Here is an 8,459-nt window from a genome sequence, read left to right on the forward strand (position 1 = left end):
GTGGTGGTTTATCTCGATGATATCCTCATATTTGCCAAGTCCCTGGAGAGCCACCACACAGATGTCTGTCGTGTGCTTCAGAAACTAAGAGAGAACAATCTCTATTGTAAACTGGAGAAGTGCGAGTTCCATTGTGAACAGGTTAAATTCCTGGGTTATGTCATTCCACTGCTGGTTTTTCTATGGACCTAGAGAAACTTTCGGCAGTTCAACAGTGGCCCCGACTCTTGGGTTTACATCCTCTGCAGGCTTTTCCAACTTTTTTTTTTTAAATTTTGAAGATTTTATTTGGTTTTCAAAAGTAATGCGGCAGCTTAGAACTGGATGACTTGTCCCTTTCTCTTCTTGTCTCCTCCAAGTTCAAAGTGCTTGCATCTCTTTATAGCCAACATCCGCTTTGATCGGCAGTTGGAGTCGACACACTCCAGCCTCAGCACAATCTTCTTGGTGGTCTTGGCCTTTTTAAGGAAGATTGGCTTGGTCTGTCCACCATAACCGCTCTGCTTACGGTCGTCCCCTTCTTGTACTGGGTGACCTTATGAGGCTGATGCTTCCCACATTTCCTGCAGTAAGTTCTGCGGGTTTTAGGGACGTTCACCATCTTGGCCCGCCGCGTAAGAGAAGGAGGCTTTTCCAACTTTTATCGGAAGTTTATTCGTAACTTCTCGTCTCTGGTCAAGCCCCTGACTGATATGACCAGAAAGGACGGTAACCCATAGAGTTGATCTCCGGAGTCTATTAAGGCCTTTGAAAGTCTCAAGGCTGCCTTTGTTTCTGCTCCTGTGTTGACACATCCTGATCCTATGTTACCTTTTATTCTTGAGGTTGATGCTTCTAAGACTAGTGTTGGCGCCCTTCTGTCTCAACGTCCTACCTCTGAGAGCGCTATGCATCCTTGTGGCTACTTTTCCAAGAAATTGTCACCTGCGGAGTGCAATTATGAGATTGGTGACAGAGAGCTGTTGGCGATCATTTTAGCCCTGAAAGAATGGAGACATCTCCTCGAAGGTACCACTGTGCCTGTTCTCTTTCTTGCTGACCATAGGAATCTCACATTCTTGTCTGAGGCTAAACGCCTCTCTCCCAGAAGGGCGTGATGGGCTCTTTTCTTGTCAAGTTTCAATTATATTGTCTCATTCTTACTCAGTACTAAGAATGTAAGGGCTGATGCCTTGTCACGACAATTTTCCTCCACTTCCAAGTTGAAGTCGGTTCCGGTTCCTGTAATTCCTCCTGATCGTATTCTGGCTATGGTTTGCACCAGTCTCACTTCTCCTTTGGGTGACAAAATTCTTGCTGCTCAGGTTCATGCTCCTCCTGAGAAACCTTGTGACCGCTGCTTTGTCCCAGAGAGTCTCCATACTGCCGTGCTTCAGACTTACCATTCTCCCAAGGATGCTGGCCACCCTGGGAAGAATCAACTCTTTTGGCCCATTCCCAACAATTCTGGTGGCCTAGTCTACATGGTGATGTAATTGCCTTCGTAGCTGCCTGTTCCGTGTGTGGTCAGAGTAAGACACCAGGACAACTTCCAGTGGGCCTCCTACAACCCATTTCCAATGGAGAGAGGCCCTGTACCCACCTGCCTATGGATTTCACTGTGGATTTACCCAACTCCCAGGGCAACACAGTTATCCTTATGGTGGTTGACTGGTTCTCAAAGATGTGTCATTGTATTCCACTTAAGAAGTTGCCCACTTCTAAGGAACGGACATCCATTTTTGCTCGGGAGATCTTTCGCATGGGCTACCCAAGGTGATTTTCTCAGACAGGGGTAGTCAGTGTGTGTCCCCAGTTCTGGTGAGCCTTTTGTGCACAGTTGGGAATTCAGCTTGCTTTCTCTTCTGCGTATCACCCACAGTCTAATGGGGCCACAGAACGAGCCAATCAGTCCTTGGAGCAATTCCTACGTTGCTATATTTCTGACCATCATAACAACTGATCAGACCTATTACAGTGGGCAGAGTTTGCTCACAACAGTGCCTTGAATTCTGCTTCTCGATTGTCCCTGTTTATGGCGAATTATGTTTCCAACCTTCCATGTTGTCTGACTCGTTTGTTCCGCAGGGTATTAGAACATTAGAGGAGCATCTCCCAAGAGCGTTTCTGCAGACCGTACCCTTTCCAATGCACCAGGTACTGTATGCACCCACGGAACCTACGGGAGTCAACAATGAACTGTACTTCATACTCAACCTGTATAGGATGAGGACGAGGCTCTGAGGTGGTAAAGCGGTTGCAGACCAAAGGTTTTAATAAGGAGACATGAAATACATTTGAAATACGCATATTAGAAGGAAGGTCTAATGAATAAGCCAGTGGGTTAATCCTGCGAAGAATACAGAAAGGCCCAATAAACTGAGGTGCAAACTTCAGAGAGGGAACACGAACTCAGAGATTACAAGATGAAAGCCAGACCCTGTCCCCAACCTGGTAGGAAAAAACAAACAAGATATTTGGGGGCACACCCTAAAAGATGCATTAAAGATGCTGCAGCCATAAGACCATACAACAAAACAAAATATTACAGCGCACACATGCAAAAAAGACATTTACCTCCAGCAAGGCTAGACACCTAGACGTTTTCAAAAAACATTATCAAAAAATATGGGGATTTGGTCACACCATATTGCTATATGGTGCTTAAGCCAACTTACTGCGCCAAAGTACCCCATGATTAGTGGGTCCTACTCTATCCATAGATTGGGAGATCCTGCTTCTCTGAACCATGGGAGAAATACACTCCTCTATATGGGAGAACTTGAGGTCTCCACCCATGACACAGGTGGACACTAATGAGAGGTACTCAATGAGGGAGTGGGGTGCTCCGCACCCAAAAGGATTTGGTCAGAATCCATACAATAGACAAACAAGATATTTGGGGGGCACACCCTAAAAGATGCATTAAAGATGGTGCAGCCATAAGACCATACAACAGAACAAAATATTACAGCACACACATACTAAAAAGACTTTTACCTCTAGCAAGGCTAATTAAAAACACCTAGACATTTTCAAAAAACATTATCAAAAAATATGGGGATTTGGTCACAGTGCTTAAGCCCACTTAATGCGACATAGTACCCCATGATTAGTGGGTTCTACACTATTCATAGATTGGGAGATCCTGCTTCTCTGAACCATGGGAGAAATACACTCCTCTATATGGGAGAACTTAAGGTCTCCACCCATGGCACAGGTGGACACTAATGAGAGGTACTCAATGAGGGAGTGGGGTGTTCTGCACCCAAAAGGATTTGGTCAGAATCCATACAATAGACAAACAAGATATTTGGGGGGCACACCCTAAAAGATGCATAAAAGATGGTGCAGCCATAAGATCATACAACAGAACAATATATTACAAAATATTACAGCGCACACATGCAAAAAAGACATTTATCTCCAGCAAGACTAATTAAAAACATGGTTCAGAGAAGCAGGATCTCCCAATCTCAATCTATGGATAGTGTAGGACCCACTAATCATGGGGTACTTTGTCGCAGTAAGTGGGCTTAAGCACCATATAGCAATATGTGTGACCAACACCAATAGGTGTGACCAAATCCCTATATTTTTTGATAATGTTTTTTGAAAATGTCTAGGTGTTTTTAATTAGCCTTGCTGGAGGTAAATGTCTTTTTTGCATGTGTGCGCTGTAATATTTTGTTCTGTTGTATGGTCTTATGGCTGCACCATCTTTGATGCAACTTTTAGGGTATGCCCCCCAAATATCTTGTTTGTCTATTGTATGGATTCTGACCAAATCCTTTTGGGTGCGGAGCACCCCACTCCCTCACTGAGTAGCTCTCATTAGTGTCCACCTGTGTCATGGGTAGAGACCTCAAGTTCTCCCATATAGAGGAGTGTATTTCTCCCATGGTTCAGAGAAGCAGGATCTCCTAATCTATGGATAGTGCAGGACCCACTAATCATGGGGTACTTTGTCGCAGTAAGTGGGCTTAAGCACCATATAGCAATATGTTGTGACCAAATCCCAATATTTTTTGATAATGTTTTTTGAAAATGTCTAGGTGTTTTTATTTAGCCTTGCTGGAGGTAAATGTCTTTTTTGCATGTGTGCGCTGTAATATTTTGTTCCAACCTGGTAGGAAGGCGCAGGCAGGCGCCTGCGGTCAACATGGAGTCTGTACCTATCATTAGCATATCGCGAAGCCTCCTGGACTTGTGCCCAAGTGGAACGAAGACCACGGAGATGCTCCTCTAATGCAGGAATACTTTGCGAACCAAATGAGTCAGGCAACATGGAAGGTTGGAAACCATAGTTTGCTATAAACAGGGACAATTGGGAAGCCGAATTCAAGGCACTATTGTGAGCAACCGCCTCCCACGGTAACAGGTCTGACCAGTTGTTATGATGGTCAGAAATATAGCAACACAGAATTTGCTCCAAGGACTGATTGGCTCGTTCTGCAGCTCCATTAGACTGTGGGTGATACGCAGAGGAGAAAGCAAGCTGATTTCCCAACTGTGCACAAAAGGCTCGCCAGAACCGGGACATTAACTGACTACCCTTGTCTGAGACAATCACCTTGGGTAGCCCATGTAAGCGAAAGATCTCCCGAGCAAAAAATGTAAGCCAGTTCCTTAGAAGTGGGCAACTTCTTAAGTGGAATACGAGACATTTTTAAGCCACCATAAGGATAACTGTGTTGCCCTGGGAGTTGGGTAACTCCACAATGAAATCCATGGGGACAGGTGGGTCCAGGGCCTCTCTCCATTTGGTATGGGTTGTAGGAGGCCCACTGGAAGGTGTCGTGGAGTCTTACTCTGAGCACACAGGGAACAGGCAGCTATGAAGGCAGTTACATCAGCATGTAGACTAGGCCACCAGAATTGTTGGGAAATGGGCCAAAAGAGTTTATTCTTCCCAAGGTGGCCAGCAGCCTTGGGAGAATGGTAAGTCTGGAGCACGACAGTACGGAGACTCTCTGGGACAAAGCAGCGGTCACAAGGTTTCTCAGGAGGAGCATGAACCTGAGCAGCAAGAATTTTGTCACCCAAAGGAGAAGTGAGACTGGTACAAACCATAGCCAGAATACGATCAGGAGGAATCACAGAAACCGGAACCGACTCCATCTTGGAAGTGGAGGAAAATTGTCATGACAAAGCGTCAGCCCATATATTCTTAGTACCGGGTAAGAATGAGACAATGTAATTGAAACTAGACAAGAAAAGAGCCCATCGCACCCTTCTGGGAGAGAGGCGTTTAGCCTCAGAAAAGAATGTGAGATTCTTATGGTCAGCAAGAATGAGAACCGGCACAGTGGTACCTTCAAGGAGATGTCTCCATTCTTTCAGGGCTAAAATGATTTCTAACAGCTCTCTGTCATCAATCTTGTAATTGCACTCCGCAGGTGACAATTTCTTGGAAAAATAGCCACAAGGATGCATAGTGCTCTCAGAGGTAGGACGTTGAGACAGAAGGGCGCCAACTCCAGTCTTAGAAGCATCAACCTCAAGGATAAAAGGTAACATAGGATCAGGATGTGCCAACACAGGAGCAGAAACAAAGGCAGCCTTGAGACTCTCAAAGGCCTTTATGGACTCCGGAAACCAACACTATGGGTTACCGTTCTTTGGTCATATCAGTCAGGGGCTTGACCAGAGACGAGAAGTTACGAATAAACTTCCGATAATAGTTGGGAAAACCAAGAAAACGCTGCAGAGGATGTAAACCCATAGGTCAGGGCCACTGTAGGACTGCTGAAAGTTTCTCTGGGTCCATCGAAAAACCAGCAGTGGAAATGACATAACCCAGGAATTTAACCTGTTCACGATGAAATTTGCATTTCTCCAATTTACAATAGAGATTGTTCTCTCTTAGTTTCTGAAGTACATGACAAATATCTGTGTGGTGGCTCTCCAGGGACTTGTAAAATATGAGGATATCGTCAAGATAAACCACCACACATAACTGCAACACATCTCGGAGGACATTGTTAATAAATTCCTAGAAAACTGCCGGGGCGTTACAAAGGTCGAAAGGCATTACGAGGTACTCATAATGGCCTGTTCTGATATTAAACACCGTTTTCCACTCGTCTCCCTCCTTAATTCCCACGAAATTGTATGCCCCTCTCAAATCAAGCTTTGTAAAAATCATTGCTCCCTTGAGGCGGTCAAATAACTCTGTAATCAATGAAATCGGATAGGCATTCTTAATCGTGAAATGATTGAGACCCCTATAATCAATACAAGGTCTCAGTTCACCACTCTTCTTTTTCACAAAGAAGAAACCAGCACCGGCAGGAGACAGAATTTGCAGATGAAACCTTGAGAAAGTGCGTCTGCAACATACTCCTCCATGGCTTTATCCTTCAAGAACGAAAAAGGATAAACCCAGCCACGAGGGGGTATGGCACCAGGTTGAAGGTCAATTGTGCAATCATACGACTGGTGTGGAGGCAAACTACCGGCTTGACCTTTGTCAAAGACATTGCTAAAATCGCAGTACTCCTCCGCAAGGGGGAGAGAGAAGTGCATGTCTCACTGTATTGTGGCGACCAGGAGAGAGCCTCATCATGGAGTCAATCAAAAGAGAGGTTGTACCTCTGTAACCAAGGATAACCAATAACCAGCGGAAACTTAGGTGAGGAAATAACTTGGAATTGGATTATCTCATGGTGAAGAGCCCCTACGGCCATGGACAATGGAACAGTCTCATGAGTCACATGAGCAGGCTGTAGAGGTCTCCATCAAGAGCCTCAATGGCAAGTTGTGTCACGCAGTTGCAGTGGAATCGAGTGCTTCGATACAAAGGCAGCATCAACGAACAGGCCTGCAGCCTCAGAGTCTATTAGAGCCTTATCGCAATGAACAACTCAGCCCAAGAAAGGGTAACCAAAACCAGGGGCTTATCTGGATAACTGGGGACGAAACAGCGGCACCTAAGGTCTGTCTGTGACCTTTGGGCATTCCCTGGATGGGTAGGACAAGACTTCAAAAAGTGACCTGCCTGGCCACAATAAAGGCACAATCTCTCCCTCCTCCTAAGGGTTCTCTCATCCGCAGAGAGATACGAAGCCCAAATGCATGGGTTCATCTTCACTGACCGACTCGGTACCAGGAGGCATGGGAGGTGAGGGAGGCAAGGGTGGGACTGCAAAGCTTGGAGACAAATATACAGGAGGCTTCCACAAGCGCTACTTAACAGAGAGTCTGGAGTTAATAAGGATGGCAAACGTGATCAAATTCTCCAGCTCAGTGGGTATATCTCTGGCTGCTATCTCATCCTTGATGGTATCCGAGAGACCATGAGAAAAAGTAGCCATGAGGGCCTCATTGTTCCAAGCAACCTCTGCTGCCAGAGTACGGAATTCAATGGCGTAATCTGCAACAGTTTTCGTACTCTGTTTGATGGACATGAGGCACTTGCAGCAGAAGCGGAGAATGTGGAAACGGCAAATACCCTTTTAAAAGGAGGCCACAAACTCAGGGTAACTCAAGTCAACAGGTTTTTGTGTCTCCCATAGAGGGTTTGCCCAGGCCAAGGCTCTCTCAGAAAGCAAAGATATCACAAAACCTACTTTGCTTCTGCCCGTGTGAAACGCCTGGGGCAGCATCTCAAAGTATATCTCAACCTGGTTGAGAAACCCTCTGCACTGGACTGGATCACCCCCAAATCATTGGGGAAGTGGAGCGGAACCAGACATACCTCATATAGAGGTAATACTCGAGGCGGATGCCTGCACAGAGACTGGAGCAGCAGCAGGGACGGCCTGCAACACAGGTTGTACCGGAGCAGCCACAGTGGGAGATTCCAGGTGAGCCGTGCGACTCAGGAGCAATTGTAATGCCATGGCAAACTGATCCATGCGGTGATCCTGCTCATCCAATCTGGAAAAAATATTACCAACAAGTGGATTGACTGCATCTTATGAATTCATGGCCTTCACCTACTGTCAGAAACCATGAATCAGTCTAAGACAGAAGTACAGTTAAATCACACTTGTTTAATAATAATAAAGAGGTAAACAGAGTAAACGTAGTCAAAACATAGCCAGAGTTCAGGAACAGGAACGGATAGTCAGACAAGCCAAAACGTCAGAGCCAGAGATGAGCGTAGTAGAACAGCAAACAGGATCTGGAGCCAGAAGGAATGTCAGCAAAGCAAGTCTTTACCAGAAACACAGGAGAGTATCTCTAGAGTTGTGACCTAGGCGAAGGCAGAGATCATCTGGGCTGGATGGTATAAGTAGGCAGGACTGACGAGCAGGTTATCATCAACAGGTAAGTCACTGTGGAGAAATAGGAGCTGGCAATTAGCCGACAGCTGAGCAGCCAGTTCAGAGAAGGAAGGGCTGAGCCCAGCCCTGACACTCATATATTATTGTAATTTTAGATTTACGAATTTTTGGTGACTTAGTCTAAGGCGGCATTATATAGGGCAGTGGTCATCAACCCTGTCCTCAGGGCCCACTAACAGGCCAGGTTTG

The 8,459-nt window shown here is 45.8% G+C and overlaps 1 pseudogene; it reads right to left on the minus strand.

The window, feature by feature from the left end:
- Positions 1-259: 259 nt before the first annotated feature.
- Positions 260-620, minus strand: LOC141117338 (large ribosomal subunit protein eL42-like; annotated as a pseudogene).
- Between the last annotated feature and the right edge of the window lie 7,839 nt (positions 621-8,459).

This window comes from Aquarana catesbeiana, linkage group LG13, assembly GCF_042186555.1.
Source record: "Aquarana catesbeiana isolate 2022-GZ linkage group LG13, ASM4218655v1, whole genome shotgun sequence".
NCBI classification, from domain to species: domain Eukaryota; kingdom Metazoa; phylum Chordata; class Amphibia; order Anura; family Ranidae; genus Aquarana; species Aquarana catesbeiana.